Source organism: Belonocnema kinseyi, chromosome 7, assembly GCF_010883055.1.
Source record: "Belonocnema kinseyi isolate 2016_QV_RU_SX_M_011 chromosome 7, B_treatae_v1, whole genome shotgun sequence".
Classification (NCBI taxonomy): domain Eukaryota; kingdom Metazoa; phylum Arthropoda; class Insecta; order Hymenoptera; family Cynipidae; genus Belonocnema; species Belonocnema kinseyi.
Genome location: NC_046663.1, coordinates 146,305,350 through 146,322,609, shown reverse-complemented (window position 1 = coordinate 146,322,609; position 17,260 = coordinate 146,305,350). Strand labels below are relative to the sequence as shown.

Here is a 17,260-nt window from a genome sequence, read left to right as displayed (position 1 = left end):
GTAAATTGCTGCACCAAGAAACAAAATGGGTTCCTCACGTCATTTGCAATTCCTGCAGACTTATTTTGTATCGTCTAAAAAATTCAAACAACGAAAAGTACCACAAGTACTCTACACCACACACATGGAAAAAACCCGTTATTGCGAAGACTGCTACTTTTGCATGAATTCCGTCAAAGGGTTCAACGCCAAAAATAAAAGTAACATTTCGTACATTAATGTGTGCACAGTCACAAGAGCAATTGAAATAAAAAAAAGGCACGCCAGACTGATTTAAGCGCTTTAGAAGATGATAGAATGGAAGTTGAAAGTCAACGTCATGGAGACGGTAGTGAAACCAGTGATCGAGCAGAAAATAGTTCTGATGATTCCGCTGAAAATGACGAAAAAGATTACGAATATGGCGTGCATAAAATGAAATTGAAGGTTCCAATATTAGTGTCGCAACTAGAACTGAATGATTTTATTAGAGATCTTAGATTACCGAAAGACGGCGCTGAATTTGCCGCTTCATTTCTCAAAAGAAGAAATCTTCTAGAGCCAAAGACAAAAGTTTCATACTATCGCGACAGGGACAAAGAATTCAGAAAGTTTTTCGTTGAAGACGAAGAGACGTCTTTATTGTACTGCACTGACGTTAACGGACTAATAAACCACTTGAAGAAAAATGTGTACAGAGACAAAGAATGGCGACTTTTCATTGATTCGTCAAAACGCAGCATTAAGGCTGTTTTACTGCATAACGCGAATACTTACGCTCCTATCCCAATAGCTCATTCAACGGTCATCAAAGAAGAATATAACAATGTTAAAATGCTTCTTGAAAAAGTTAATTACACGTATCACAAATGGCAAATATGTGGTGATCTTAAAATCATAACAATGATATTAGGCCAACAATCGGGTTTCACGAGAGAGCCATGCTTTATATGCCTGTGGAATAGCAGAGATCGAACCAATCATTACAGCAAAAAACATTGGCCTTTAAGAGATTCATTTAAACCTGGTTCTCAAAATATCATCAACCAAAGCCTCGTTGATCCAGAAAAAATTGTACTACCACCCCTCCACATAGCTTGGGCTCATGAAGCAATTTGTTAAGGCGTTAAACAAAGATGGACAATGCTATAAGTATATGTCCCTTAAATTCCCTAATGTTTCAGACGCTAAATTGAAAGAAGGAGTCTTTGATAGACTACAGATTCGAATATTGACAAGAGATACTAATTTCGTGAGCCACATGACGAAAATTGAAATGGACGTTTGGGAAAGTTTTAAAGCAGTAAACGCAAATTTCCTCGGTAACAAAAAAAGTCCAGACTACGAGAATATTGTTCCAAAATGATAAGAAACTACAAAAAGTTAGGCTGCTTGATGAATTTAAAACTTCACTTTCTAGATTCCCATCTGGATAAGTTTCCAGAAAATGTTGGTGATTACAGCGAAGAACAAGGGGAACGTTTTCATCAAGACATAAAAGTAATGGAACGACGATATCAGGGTAGATGGGACGAGGTCATGATGGCTGATTTTTGCTGATAAACAATCAGTTTAATTGTGTTTCGTGAGGTTAGGTTAGGCTAGGTTAGATTTATTTCTAGGTTAGGCTCGAGTTGACCCATTCGATGTAGCACACATTTGATACTGGGAAAATATGCTTCCAGAGCTTTACGTGTACTTCAAAAAATTTCTGTTAATTCAAGTTAGGTGAGGTCAGGTTCTGTTAGGTAAAGTTATGTTAAATAAGTTGATATCAAACAAGGGTTGAGCCTTCACAGTTGTCGACATGTTTTTGAAGTGAAAATTTGCATCACTGGCATTATTTTGAAATTTATTTGCCTCAGTACATGATTTTTCGTCATTTTTTGAGGTTATGGCTCAACCATGAAGTGATGGGTAATTTTTGATACCGAATTTGAATTCAGCGCCCCAAAATCCATAGGAATACGTGTGTCTTGTTACCAGATCCGCACACTTATTTTTTTTGTGTGGCTGTGTAATTAATAGTTCTTGTAAATTTACAAAGCAACCTAGAACAGAGTAATCGAATAGACATTCTTAGTTGACGTCGAAAACAAATGGACTGTACAAAAAGGATAAAATCTTAATTTTCTAATCGAAATAGTTGGAGCTATTGATATTCCTGTCAATTTACAAATCATCATAGAAAAAAAATCATCGGAAAGACGCTTTTAGTTAATTCTGTAAAAAAATTAAGCTTATTTCGCAAAAAGATGTCGAAAAGGAATTGATTATTAGAAAAAACGCCAAACACTTAATTTTTTATTCTAAATAGTTTAAATAATTAATATTTTTGTAACTTTGCAAAGCATCATAGAAAAAAAATTTATAAATATTCTGTAAAAATTTAATCTGTAAGTTGTTAAAAAAACATTTTTGGAAAATAATTTTTTCAAAGGTTAATTATAAAAAAAACTTCTTACAAACCATCTAACGCCGATTGTTCATTTGTTAAAATCGATTTTCTCAGAAAAAAGAAAATATATTAAATATCTTAAAATCTCGTTCGCGATAAAGAATATAACCTCTTATTTGCTACATATGTCCAAAATGACCAGAGCAGCAATCGATGTTTTGATGTCCCATGAAGCTGGCTTCACAATGTACCCTAAGAATTGTACGTACGTCGCCACACGTTCATATAAATAGGGTACTATATTAGACACGAATATGCAACCGCCATTTTGGTCCCTGGACAGTTCGCGGGAAACAGTGCGATAAGCATGTCGTATAGTTTAATTAAAATTAAGTTTAGAATATAAGAAAAATGGTCTGCTGCAGCTACTTCGTTTTGTGAAAATAGAAGCGAGGGTGGATTTAAACTTTACCATTTTCCACTAGGGCGAAGAAAAAGACTTTCAATGGATCATAAATTCTAGACGCGACAAATGGAAACCGAATTTTATTTCAAGATTATGCGAAGTTATTACTAATATTTATTGCTATCACAATATAATTCGAATATGGGGGGTCTGAAGATTGTGTTCACATGTCATTAAATTGCCTATGAGCACTTTTTCTGATATATTAAAGCGAAATGAGGTCCAGAAGAAAGTAAGGTTAGGAACCCATTTTTCTACAGAACGACCCACATTAACCCACGCAAATAAAAAGGACGTATAATGTGAAATATAAATAGCTATCATAATAAACTCTTGAAAAAGTATTGTATTGATGTTTGACCTATAGTCTATTATTATTTTATTATTTGTCAATATTTATTTAAAAAATCATATGATTATAATTTTAGCGCACGCCTATTTATAAAACTGAGTAAATTTTCGTTTGCAATCATAATTTTTGCAAGAACTACTTTTTGGTAAATATGTGGGTTAAAGAATCATATACTCGAATTTAAATATTTCATATATTATATCACATGTAATTTTATTTATAATTTATGTTTTAATAACAATGCTTCACTATTATTTAAAAATAAATAATCTACATCATGTATGTTTATTTATACAATTCTATATCAATTTAGCGATTTTGAATTTGGCGGGGAACCAGAATGGCAGCTTACATATTCCCATCTCATATAGTACCTTAAGGGCATGTGATACTTCGTCGTGTGGTCAATCGGATACAGTTCCGACAGCTTTTCTTCCACAAAAATGAAAATGTTTAAAAACTGATTTCGGAGATGCTACAAAATATCATAACGGACGTCCCCGGACTCTTTTTTCAGTGATAATAACAACAAAATGTTATTGTGCCAATTACCAAATTTTATGAATGTGTATTATTTTGTGGTTAGGGTGATTTTTAGCTCTCTGTCATTCCGATAATGTAGGTCTCTATCGTACCGATTCTGTCGGTAAGCACTCTAGAATCATTATGGTGCAATAAACTATCCATATTCCGTTGTTCCGATTGCCCAATGCAGTTCAATATTTACGGCGACACTGGAATATAAATAAATGAAACACACGATACAGTTGGTAGCAATGGAGAACAACGCAGTAAACGCACTGATATCAACGTACGTCGACCCGTGCGTCGATGTACGTCCAATTCTTAGGACGCACGTTGAAACAGCCTGAAGCTGCTCTACGATTAGTATTCTGTCATGTGGTTACGGGAATTTCCAACTGTTTACTAACGTCATGGACATTGTCCATTACTAAGGTACGTGCACGAAGTGCTCCCAACTACTGATAGGGGCTGATTGGCCTGACGGCGGTAATACCTCGTGATCTACTTACACCTCCCTAGCTTGCAGACGGAAAATGTCTGTCTCTCACTCTACCGCGTGAGGATACCATGCATTTTCTTACTCTACATTTTCCACCAAATCGGGAAATCTTCACGGATAGAGAAAAATCTAGAATGAGATAAATGCCTGTCATCATTACGTGGTAGTGTAAAAGGAAGATACATTTTCCGCCTGCATGTAAGCGAGGTGTAAATGGAACATTAACATACCATTAACTACCGATAATTACAATTAACCGTGGTAAAAAGCAGTAATTCTTTAATTTTTCACTTGAAAAAAATGTTTTTAGAGACAAAAATTTTAATTTAATAATAAATTAGACCCTCTGTTTACGCATTCCTTAGTTTCCTGCACGTAAAACATGTATAAATTTGTAATCATAATAACAAAAGAATTTAATTTGGGGAGCAGCAGACGACAAAACTCTCGAAACTGTGAGATTTTGGAGGGGTGATTCAAATACTATAGGGAAATCTAAGTAAAATACTGAATGAATAAGACCAATTAATTTTCGTGCTCCATTAAAAACAGCAGGCAAATTTTTTTAAATATTTCAATGTGTGATTTTTCGCATTCTAATGTTAATAAGAAGGTTTTGGTTTTTGTGCCAGATAATTTTGGCAAGACTAGTCGGATTGGATTGTGTTTTGGCACGAATTTTAGAGACCAAATAGAAAGATCAAGTTCGTGAACCAGCAGTTTTGGATGAAAATTTAAAAAGTTAGTGTATTTAAAAAAATGTTGACAGCAGCTTTTTTATTTAAAAGTTCTATATGCTGCTATTCGTAGTACTCGAACAATACCAACTTGACCGCTATACAAGATTGTCATAAAAACTTTTCAAATTTTCTTCAAATTCGAAAATTTTAATTGCACAATAAATACCAAAATATAAAAAATGTAATTTTGCAGTAAACTATGCAAGATACGAAAAAAGGTGAGTAGATAGGTAAGGCGGGTTCTGGATACAGATTTTCCGTATGAATAGCAAACTTGTGGCTAGAGCGCAGAAGGCTGTAAAATAAGCTTCAATCCTTGTGCTGACTAACGAATCACAGTTTTGAACGATCCACACTATCGATATTGGAAATCAATACTTAAAAATCATGGGAATGGATATTTTCAGACCCAAAAATATGGAATAGGAGATGATATGATATACGATATCGCAATATTAAACTATTGAATACCTGTAATTCCCGGAATTGAAGTTTTTCGCCCCAAAATAATATAATTTTTTATGTATTAAATGGTTATCGCAATAATGCGTCATTACAAATTTCCAAGATCATGCAGGTTTGAACACGTTTCTCGGTAAACAAATTTCCATTCTGATGACGTCATCATCGATTCCTGGAATCATTATATATTTTAACTAAATTAATTAAACGTTCTCCTTTGATATTTACCGACAGGAGTGTCATATTTCATATAATGTTAAACAATTCTCGATAAATAAAATTTCATTATGATGACGTCATCATGATTCCTGGAAACCTTAGCTTTAGAAGTGAATTGAATGAACGTTTGAAGACGCATTATTTTTTTCACTCTGATGTTAATTATTGCATCATATGGTGAAATACTACGAAAAAGTCTACAGAAATTTGGTGGAGGTGGTAGGTGTCTATAAGAGGAGGCTGGTTCTTCTTTTTCTTCAGTTTGTTGTCAGCTAACAGATTGTAAAGAAGAAAAGCAACAAGAGCTAACAAGTCCTTTAAACGTATTCCTAAAGAACATTCAAGAGCTAAAGCAACTCATTTTAAGCGCAAACCGATAAACAAACTCTAACGAGGAAATTTTAAAGTGTGAATCTTGAAGATAAGAAGCAGTGAAGGACAAGAAAAAAAATGAATTTCCTACATTTAAACAAAACCGCTCACAGTGAAGATGTTCTTCTAACAAAGAAGCTGACAGACCTAGAAGTTTACAAGGGATACGAAATAACGGATATTAGGGAGGCTAAAACAAAATATGGAACGAGAACGCTTGTATTCCTAGGAAACAAATTCACCGTTTTTCTACCTCGAAGAATGGCAAAACTGTTTGAACAGGATAAAAATCTATTTATGCAAATGAAGGAAGTCTGTGAAGATCAGCATCTTGAAATGGTGTATTTGGGTGGACGCTTCAACTCCATTGAATTTGTGGAGACAAATGTATAAGTGTGTGTGCAGTTTTTCATTTATCGTTCAGTCTGTGACAAACTTCAGTGAGATATTCATCATGCCGTATACTCCACGAAATCAAATGTTACATGCGATCACATACAACCTGAATTCATTATTCACAAAACAAATTATTGTCGGTGTTGAATTAAAAAAAGACGGAAATCTCGCCTCAGCAGTGAAATATCAGGCCAGTCATCCTCATGCAAGTATAATCCTGAATCTGCAAGAGTGAAAATTGTTCAAAAGTTACTTTAACCTCATGACACTCTTCTTTGATGGCCAAGAGAAGCAACAATGCATCAACTGTGGAAATTTCCATATACACATGACTATATCTTTTGGAAATTATATAGTGGCTTTGGCGAAAATTCAAGAGATGCAAAAATATTATCCATTTGTACTGCAAAAAACAACGTTTGCTGGTCTTCAGGAAGTCACCCCTTGTGTTGACCGGTATCTTTTCGATCTGAGTGTTATGTCGTTTCAACATACAAAAGATGTCATTATTGAGACCATCGCTGAAAGTCTATGGCGTAAAGTGAAATCACCATCTGTGAAAAGTGTAAAATCTTATATAGGAAAAAACTATACAAGTTTAAAGAGTAAAACAATGAAAAAACTTATATTTGCTAATCTTATGCGATTTGAAATTATATTTCTTGAAATTATGACTTTTTATAGTCAGAATGTGTGTGAAGAAGTGATTGCGAAATTACCAGAACTCAGATACGTGAATGGTAGCTTTATAAATTAAAAACATCATGTATTTTTTTTGGTTTTGTAAGAAATGTCTGAATAAAAATATAATTTAAACTAAATTCGCCTTTTTTCATTTACTAGATTAAGGTAGGTAGATGTGTAAGTAAAAAAGACATATTTACCCGAAAATGGTTAACTTTATTCAGAAAAAAAATTAAAATTAATACAAAAATACTTATACAAGTTAGACTTATCTACCCAACTATTGTGTGAGTCATCGAAACTTAACCATTTCACAAATAGCTCATTTCCTCGCTTTTTCAGTACTTTTTCAACCAAATAAATGTCTGAATGTCTAACTTTTCCTAGTTCTTGCTCATAAAAACTACCTACAATCGCTTTATCCTAATAATCTTTAAGCATATACGTCACTGGTTTAGTATTCTTAACATGACTTACGGTAAATATTTCAGTTGTCCAATTCGATATGTAGCCTTTCTCAAAAACATGCTTAAATTTACTTATACATACTTTATCTCCAACTTTAAATTTCGCATTCTCAACTGCATGTTTTACACTGTGATTTTTGTATACATCAAACAAAAACTTCTTCTCATTTTCTTCAGTAACATCTTTTGATTTCATTCGAATAGTCTGATGCCTATTATCGTTGTAAAATGAAACTGAATGTTTCAAAATATCTATCCATTTGTAAATTCCCCTGTAAGCTAAATTGCATCCACATTTTGATCTTTAAAGTACGATTAAATCGCTCGCAAATGGATGCTTTTAAATTGATAAACGTCGAGTACAAATTTATCTTGTATCGCTTCATAAGATTTTCAAAATATAAGTTGTAAAATTCTTTGCCTCTAGCAGGCCTATGTAGCTCCTTCACTAGTGGCAGCTTTTCGTTATTCATTTTTTAGTGTGTTCAGCTTGGCATCAAACTGAGAAATGAACTCTGAATTGCGATGCGCCAGTTCTTAAATGGAATCCACATCAACTTTCAAAATATTTAAATTTTTATATGAGGAAGTTTCTAGAGTTTCAATCCTTATGTTATTGTTAACAACTTCAGTTCGCGAGGAAGCTATGATAACATGCAGAGTCTGAATTTCATTCTGTAACACATGTTGCATCATATTTAAATTTACTGCATCATCTAAATCTTTTGCATCAGCTACATTGCACAGCTTTTTCTTTCCGATATCTTAGCTCGCTTAATATGACGTCCGAACACATCGATACTCATTTTGCAAATGACCAAAATATCGTCAAATTGATTAATAAATATTAAATATCAATAATAAATTACTAAATTAATTTAAAAAAATTGATTAATAAATAATTCCAGCCTCTCCTAATTCTTCAATAATTGACATAATTTCATTTGTGTGACTTGGATTTCCCGCTGCTTGAGATGCTAACAGTAAACGCAATCTATCAATTAATTCGTTTGGATCATCCGAATAAATGTAGTCTAATTTATTAGCCTCTGTGCCAACCATATATTTTGGAATTAAACCGTTACCAATTGAAGAGAGCTTTTCAATCTGTTTATTGTTAGTTTTCAAAGGTGAAAGGGGAATTAGTTTTTTTAATAAAATTTGTTTATTTAAAAGATTTATTATCACGAAAATCCCCATCAACTCTATAATGTTTTCGATGCAAATTTGTTGTAATTGCAATATTTTTAAAATTTTCAAGGTGTTCATTATTTATAACAAAAACTATTTAGTATCTTTTTAAACAAAAGTTCAAGTAAACCCACAGTCTTTGGACAGCTTACAGTGCCTATATTAATAAAATTTTTACTGAAACTTATCGAAGAATCTCCAAGCATTAGTCTGTCTTTCGATAGTTTTCGTACACCATAAACATTATCTATATCTCTCCTTCTCTCCCCAAACTTTTGAAGATAATCAATTGCTATATCATTTGATGGAAGGGAAACTAGTGTTTCTAAATCCTCTGAAGACTCTGAATCGTATGCTGACAAGAATGAAGTTTCATCATCATCTTGATCATTTGGCTCTTCACCATCATTTTGAAACTCTTGCTGAAATTTTTCTTCAAATTCACTCTAGATTTCATTTTTCATTTTATTCTTGGCTTCATTTCCGATTGGATCAATTCTTTTAACAGTTTAAAAACCATTAAATATTTTCTCAAGTGGTGTAATGATGGGCTTAAAGGTATCATTTATTGTCTGATCAACTGTTTCTTTACCCAACTTTAGTAATCTATGATTTTGTCGAATCGCTTCACTAGCTTTAGCAATTTCATGCAAAATATTTTTTTGCTTATGAAAGCCCTCCTCACGTATAGACATGTTAATACCATAGTGTTCAAAGTGTAACTGTCTCTATGTAGTCATTACATACATATTTATTGCTTTTCCAGATTAACAAAACAGTCAAAACCTTTTCTATATTTACCTTGATCCAGATTTCTATCCTTATCAATTACAACAAATCTATTCTTATCATCATACCAGAAAGCTAAACACACATTTTTAAATTGTGAATAAGGCATGTCACTAATCACATGATCATCATATATATGCTTTAGATTCATCTCATCTTGTTTAAACAATACAAGCAAATTAACTTTATCACTTATAAGATGTTTCGGAATACGAACACATGTCTGACTCAAATAGAAAAAGTCAACATCCTTGTGCCTACCCATTGAAAAAAAGGCTTTTATATTATCTTTCTTTTCACAGACTACATCATCAAATACAAACACTAAATTTGAATGAGCTTCATTTGGTATTACAACATCATCATGCTTATTGAAAGGATAGTACTCAACACCAGCTACTGAGTTCAGAACTTTTTCTAAAAATTTGTATCTTGGTTGACTTAAAGATTTAGAGTAAACATAAAATGTTTCAAATCTCAATCCATTTGGGTGTATTAAGAGAGCCAACAGAGCATTTGTCTTTCCACAGTTGAAAGGTCCACAAAATATTGCTCGTACACTGCCTGGTAACAGATGTCTATACCGTTTTTCTTTTTTCTCATGTTGTACAAGGGAATCGAAATTATCGGTAGGTAGTTTTATAGGTTGTGCTTCAAACTGCATCTTGACTATGACTGAGTGAAAAACTGTGAATGTCAGGTTTATGTAGGTTCAGTCTTTAGTCTGAAAGTATCTCTCAAACAGATATTATCGTTCACGGTGACAGACCTACAGACAGTCGTAAGTGATCCTCGAAAGAGGCAAGACGTGGCAAAGGTCTGTTGAATAAAATTATTAATAATCTTTCTGTAGAGTTACATATTTCTGGATACTAGTACTGTGGACCAGGCACGAAATTGGCAAAACGAATTGCGCGAGGTGATCCTGGGATCGATCCTCTTGACGCTGCTTGTGAGGAGCACGATTATAGCCTTCTCACAAAATAGATAAAATATAGAGGCTAGAAACTCAGCTGACAGTGTACTAGCTGAAAATGCTTGGAAACATGTCCTTGCTCAGGACGCAGGCTTGGGTGAAAAGGCCGCTACTTGGGGAATAACTAATGCAATGAAAATTAAATCAAAATCTGGTATGGGTTTAAAAAATAAAAGGTCTACCACCACACAAAAAACTAGTTATAGCAGCTGAAAAAGCAATGATACCAGGTAATGATGCACAAACTGTTATAAAATCTGCTCTCAGAGATGCACGTGCAGCCGTAAAAAAATGGTGGAAAAAGAAATGTAAAGAAACCTCGAATTTTACCAGTTCCAAAGAAATTGGGTGGCTTTCTACCCTTTCTTATGACCATCTTTGCCGGTCTAAGTGTTACTGGTGCGCTAGCTGGTGGAGCTGCCGGAACAGCTAAAGCTGTTAATGATTCAAATGATGCAAAACGAAAGCTTGAAGAAAGAAAACGTCATAATGAAGCAATGGAAGCCATTGCTGTGGGGAAAGATCTTTATTTGAAACCATGTAAAGGAGGACTAGGACTATATCTAAAAACATATAATTAAGGAGGGGGACTTAAGTGCAAATAAAAAAACTTAAAGTGACGCTACCTCACCAAGCATTAACCGATGCAGATTTACTTAAATTCGCAAAATCTTTAAAAATTAAACATTTTAGAGGTGTTTTTATGCGTAATGGATTACCAAACTGTGGGCCATGTAAATGTGAAAGTGCTATTGTTAATCTTGTTGATAAAAACAATCTAGGTACTCATTGGGTTGCGTATAAAAAGTTTAACAGTGAAATAATTAATTTTGATAGCTTTGGCAACCTCAGGCCACCTTTGGATCTCTTAAAGTATCTTGGTGCTGGTAGTGTAAAATATAATCATGAAAGGTATCAAAATTATGATACATTTGTATGTGGACATTTATGGCTTAAATTTTTACGCAATCAATTAAAATCTCAAAGTATGTGTAATCTACATAAATGTAGAGGCTAATGATTTCAAGCAAGTCAAAGACTAGCCGTCATCATGGATGATCCATTGACGTTAACATTATCGGGCACTTCTTCGATCTTAGAAAATCAGTATTTTCCTCCAATTGAGTTCTTTGCATATAAAAATTATGCTCTTGGTCTTGTGGAATTTCTAACCTGACCAGTATCCATCATTAAAATAAGATGGTGGAAGATAGTGGAAGTCCCATCGCACATCATTTACTTGCCGATCGCCATCAAGACAATAGATCATATACAGCTCCGTATAGTTGATCAAAACGGACATTTGGTTAATTTTCGTGGAGAAATTATAACACTCAGACTGCACATGAAGTCTTTACGATAATGGGTATTGTTTTCAATAAAAAGGTTGGATTCAAATATAATACTTTAGTACCATGGAGCAAGAGCATCAGTCGACAAGACTGTCAAAGGAATAACACCTCAAAACGTACTGCTGCTGAAAAGGCTGGGTTTCGAGGTCACACCACTCGAAAAAAGAAGAAAATAAAAAGATTAAAGATTTTTTTGCTTGCATATGTATTTTTGTATATGGACGTTTAATTGTTTGTCGTAAAGGGGGGAATTTTAAATATTGAAACTCCCATTATTTTCGACGAATCTATCGCTTATTGTGAAGTGCATGCAGACCAGTCATATGCTTCATCAAGCGTCAATAATAGTGATCTTTTATTTGTTTGAAGAAGCAAGATATAAAATCAATGCAATAGAAATTGATAGACAAAAAATGCTGGTCTCACTAGTCTCATGAAAAATTATGTATCTTTAAATCCCGGACAATCACGTTACATACAGAATACTGGCGGGCTTGAAATAAATGATAATAAGCAATCACTAACCATTGCCACGGGTTACTTTGATGTAGCCATACCTCTTAGCATGATATTTGGTTTTGCTGAGCATTATCACAAAATCATTGTCAATGCTAAAAATGAACTTATTTTGACAACATCAAAAAGTGATGCAAATGCCATTTTGCAAGCAGCATCCATTGAGATATATAAGATTGAAATGAATAAAATAGAGTGGTTATTGTCTAGTGTTAGATTGTTAGATTCACGCAAATTTCAGCTACTAAAATATATTGAAAAATATCCATGTATTCCAATAATTTTTCGAACTTGGGAACTGTATGAATATCCTCTACTTACAACTACTTCAAACCATGTTTGGACTGTAAAAACATCAACACAATTGGAAAAACCAAGATTTGTTGTACTTGGATTTCAAAAAAACAGAAAAAAATAATACTATTAGAAGCTCTAGCAACTTTGATCATTGGAATTTTACTAATGTAAAACTACTTTTAAATGATCAGTGCTATCCTTATAGTAATTTGAATCTTGATATTAATCGAAATAGGTATGTTCTTCTTTATGAAATGTGTATGAACTTTCAAGCTAATTACTATGGTAAAGACACACAACCATTGCTATCTAGAAGAGAATTTACAGTATGCGCTCAAACAACAGCATATTGCTTAATTTTGCATGATGGTATACTTGGGTATAAACCAATAAGTGGTGTGGTGAAAAGTTGATATAAAAACTACTGTAACCGAGTAGAAATAGTTTAGTTGCATATATATAATTAATTATAATCTATTTGTTTTTATGTATAATGTACTGGTTTTTTCTATTGCAAATAAAAAATAATTTTAAATGAAAAAGGAAAATTATGTTGTTTTTTCTGAGTTCCTTGTCCCTATAATAATAATAATAAGTGCGAATAGTAGATAAGCGAATGATTGGTTCGTGCATATCGTTGACATTGGTATATTGGATCTGCTGAATCAGGTTGAATCCAATTGCTACATCAATTTAGGAAAATGATTAGCATCTAATTTTTTAATTAGAAGTAAATTTGCTTTAAAAAATGTTATTTTCAGGTTGCATTGAATAAAAAAGAACAATTCAGATTCAATTGATTTTCTTTTATTCACAATAACTTGTATTTTATAAAAAAATTTTACGTTTTTTCGATTTCTTCTTCTTCCTTCTTCTTGCTAGGTCTCTATCTCTCTCACTCACCGACTCATATATCCACATCACTCTTCACATTAATCACCTCGCTTGTTTCTACACATATATACAAGCTTTTGTTTAGAATCACTGTACATAATCTCAACTCTCCTTTGAGAATTGAATTCTTTTTTCTGGAAAATGAATATTAATTTTTATCAACATCCATTGTCTCCTGTGATTGGAATTTGTAGCCTCATGGAAGTGTGTCGGTTGTATGAGGAAGCAGCATCCTCTTACCATCTCTCCAGCTGTTTAAAGTGGACCCTTTAATCCCTTTGGCTTTATTTTTCTTCCCTTCTTCACCCAAAACTTTATAAGAATACAATTTTGACCTTAGCCCCCACAAATTCAGTTACAATTTTCCCGTTACATTCGTCCTTCATGAGTCCCAAGACTTTTTTGTTTAGTAATTCAATTTTGTATACTTTATTTTTTGGATAGTCTGAGGATTCAAACTTATTGGAATCTTTTTTAATATACTCATAAATGTTTGATTCTGTAGTGTGGTAAATCAAGCTGTCTGTGTCGATATAATTTTGTTTTTTCACCGAATATGTACTTTATGTAATTATAATGAAAGTCGTAAATCATTATCTTTGATATATCTAGAACTGTGAAGCCTATATAGATGGGCTTATTGAATTTAATTTTGCTTTCACTCATTTCAGTGATCACCATGTCCTCACCAAATATAGTGCAGCTATGAAAGTTTCGTTTGGCAATCACAGCTTTTGCACCCTATGTTCCCTCCCACTTTGTTACTAATCTGACATCTTTGTGCTTCCTTACGTTTTCCATGGTCCTTCCGAAGACAGAGTTGTTCATGAGTTCGAAGAAATTTTTTTCAAATTCATTTTTTGCCTTCTTTCTCAAATCAGTATTCAAATCAATATAAGCTTTTAGCCATGGCTTTTGCTTGAATTCTGAAGCTCAATGAATTTTAACAAGCTTCATTCCGAATTCTAAATACTGTTTTAAGTTTTAATAACGGAGAACGTAATTCGTCTTTGATTTCAAATTGCTAATCAGTTTTGGAATTTTAGATGTTGGAAGAGCAGGTACAAAATGCTCTGGACATAATGGTAGGTCTTTATGCAAATCATGGAGTTCTTCAGGATATTCCACATCGACTTCAAGAATATAACCTATTTCTAAATCATCGGGAATGTTGAAAAAATTTGGTTTGTTTTCAAAATCAGCGAACCATTTAAAATTGCTCTCGAGTAAATATTGGCTCATAGCTTTACCGTATTGATTGTTTATATCGAAATAAGTGATACAGGACTCGTGTACACTTTCATCAAATTTCGACCCCATGAATCTATTATTTGCTTTCGCATACCTATTGGAGGACTGCGACACACCTGTTTCTGATAAGCATTTCCATGCATATTGACAACTGGCTCTAACAAACACTCTATGTCAGTATATACAGCAAATTGAACCCTCTCTTTGTATTTAAAATTTTTAAATTTCAAAATTTTATACTCTTCTGTGGGGAGTATTAGTGTGCAATTATTGTTCAGATTATCACAATCAATTCTATGTTTTTCAAGAAATTTTTCAAATTTAAAGAGACACAAATACCTGTCAAAAAAATAAGTGGGGCAACGATCTTTTGTTATTTGTGATTTCATTAGTCTACATAGATTTTTGATTAAAGCGAAATGATACAATTCTACATCTGAATCAAAGTTAGTATTTTCAATCATAAGAAGGTGAATAGTAGGTTTTTTAGATTTTCCCAGGCTTATAAAAACTGGCACAATTTCCTCTTTCTTACTGTACTTATCAGACTCTAATCTGTATACATTTCTACTTAAACCGTTCATTATCTCAAATTTTAGAACACTGCGTAGATTTCAAGTTATTTGAGATTATGTAAGTCTTGTTATTAACTGATGACCATTATAGAAACACTACACAGATTTAAAGTTATTTGAGATTATGTGAGTCTGTTTATTAACTGATGGAATCATCTAAAATATTGTACTTCGATACAGATCTTGGAGCGTTTTATACTTCAAACCTACTCGGTGGTTGTTTACAAGTACAATGATAAAAAAAACAGGGGTTGTACCGCTTATATGGTGCCAATATTGTTGAAATATGGCAACACAATCGATAAGGATTCCAGGAATCATGATGACCTCATCAGAATGGAATTTTGTTTATTGAGAATTGTTTAGCATTATATGAAATATGACGCCCTTGTCGGCAAATATCAAAGGAGAACGTTTAATTAATTTAGTTCACACAGATAAGGATTCCAGGAATCGACTGAAAACCTTAAATTCCGGGAATAGCAGGTATTAAATAGTCTACTATTGCTATATTGTATATCATATAATCTCCTATTCCACATTGTTGGGGCAGAAAAGATCCATTTCCATGATTTTTAAGTATTGATTTCCAATATCGATAGTATCGATCGGATACTTAAAAACTGTGATTCGTTAGTCAGCACAAGGAGCAAAACCAATCTTACATCCTTCTGCGCTCTAGTCGCAAGCTTGCTATTCTTACGGAAAATCTGTATCCAGAAGCCTCCCTACCTATCTACGAAGATGAATAAACAAAAATTGTGCAACCAAAAAAGACCTACAAATTTTTCTGGATTACTTTTTTATACGACACGTAATTTTTGTGTTATTCATGAAAAACAACATTCACAATTTGAAAAAAATAAATAAAAATTTTGGACAACCGACACAAGCTACGAAAGAAAAGGTCAAAGCTGTTTATCTGAAAAGAAGATGCAAATTGGTCAGCTTTAATTTTTTGATAGAGTACACGTAGTTTTTATTTTAATCGTACCTAGGTGAAAAGTGATATTTAATTTATATATAGTGAACACAACACGGACATCTTTTATTTTTTTACATAGAACAGATCATAAAAGAAATAAAAAATATCATTGGCTTTATCCAACTGTATATAAACAACATATAACTCTTTCACCTGGGTCATAAAGATCATGAAAGGTCATAAAAACCTAAAAATCTATTACAGTGAAAATCTTCAATAGCCCTCCCTTCTATAGCCTTTCCGAGAATTGACGCTGTACCGCATGTAGGTGTAAGAGCTGCTGCGTGGGGTACGCGAGATCTGCGGCTGTCACTCGGGCAAGCATTCAGGCGTGAACAAACAAAAGCGGAGCAGGCTATAATGAGTTAGTTGCCACGCAACATTAGCCTCGAAATCGGTGCTATGGAAGAGTTTCACTGTATTAATAATTTTGAAGTAAAACGAGTATATTTTCTTTTAAACGTAAAAACAAGTGTGAAAATAAATAAATACAATTTTTGGAAAAACAGCACACGAGACGAAAAGAAATGACAAAACAAAATCTTTTCAAAGGAAAAACATCTAAATATTTGCAATAAACTCCTGTCGTAAAAGTACACGGAGCGAATAATTTTATTTATCATTTTTCCGATACTAATTCTTCAACTATAAAAGTAGATACTTTCGAAGAGGTAAACAATATTGGCCTAAATCACTTATTTTTATATAAGAAGAGGTTACACACGTGTCCGTGTGAATTGGGTAGGAGACGATATAAATGCCTGGGTTCCGCGCGCAACCCATTTCTCCTCTTCTGAATTTGAAAACTCGAAGGTGCACGATTGCCGGTTGGAACACTTCGGCGGTTCTATTTATATCTCTATCTGCTTTGAAAT

General features: G+C 33.3%; 1 protein-coding gene across 1 annotated transcript in view; it reads left to right on the top strand.

Annotated features, from left to right (window-relative positions):
* The first annotated feature begins 4,074 nt into the window (after nt 1–4,074).
* Nucleotides 4,075–17,260, top strand: part of LOC117175839 — a 75,086-nt gene continuing 61,900 nt past the window's right edge. The window contains exon 1 of the mRNA XM_033365617.1: nt 4,075–4,152. The gene's annotated coding sequence lies outside the window, so the exon portion shown is untranslated. The remainder of the gene's footprint in view (nt 4,153–17,260) is intronic.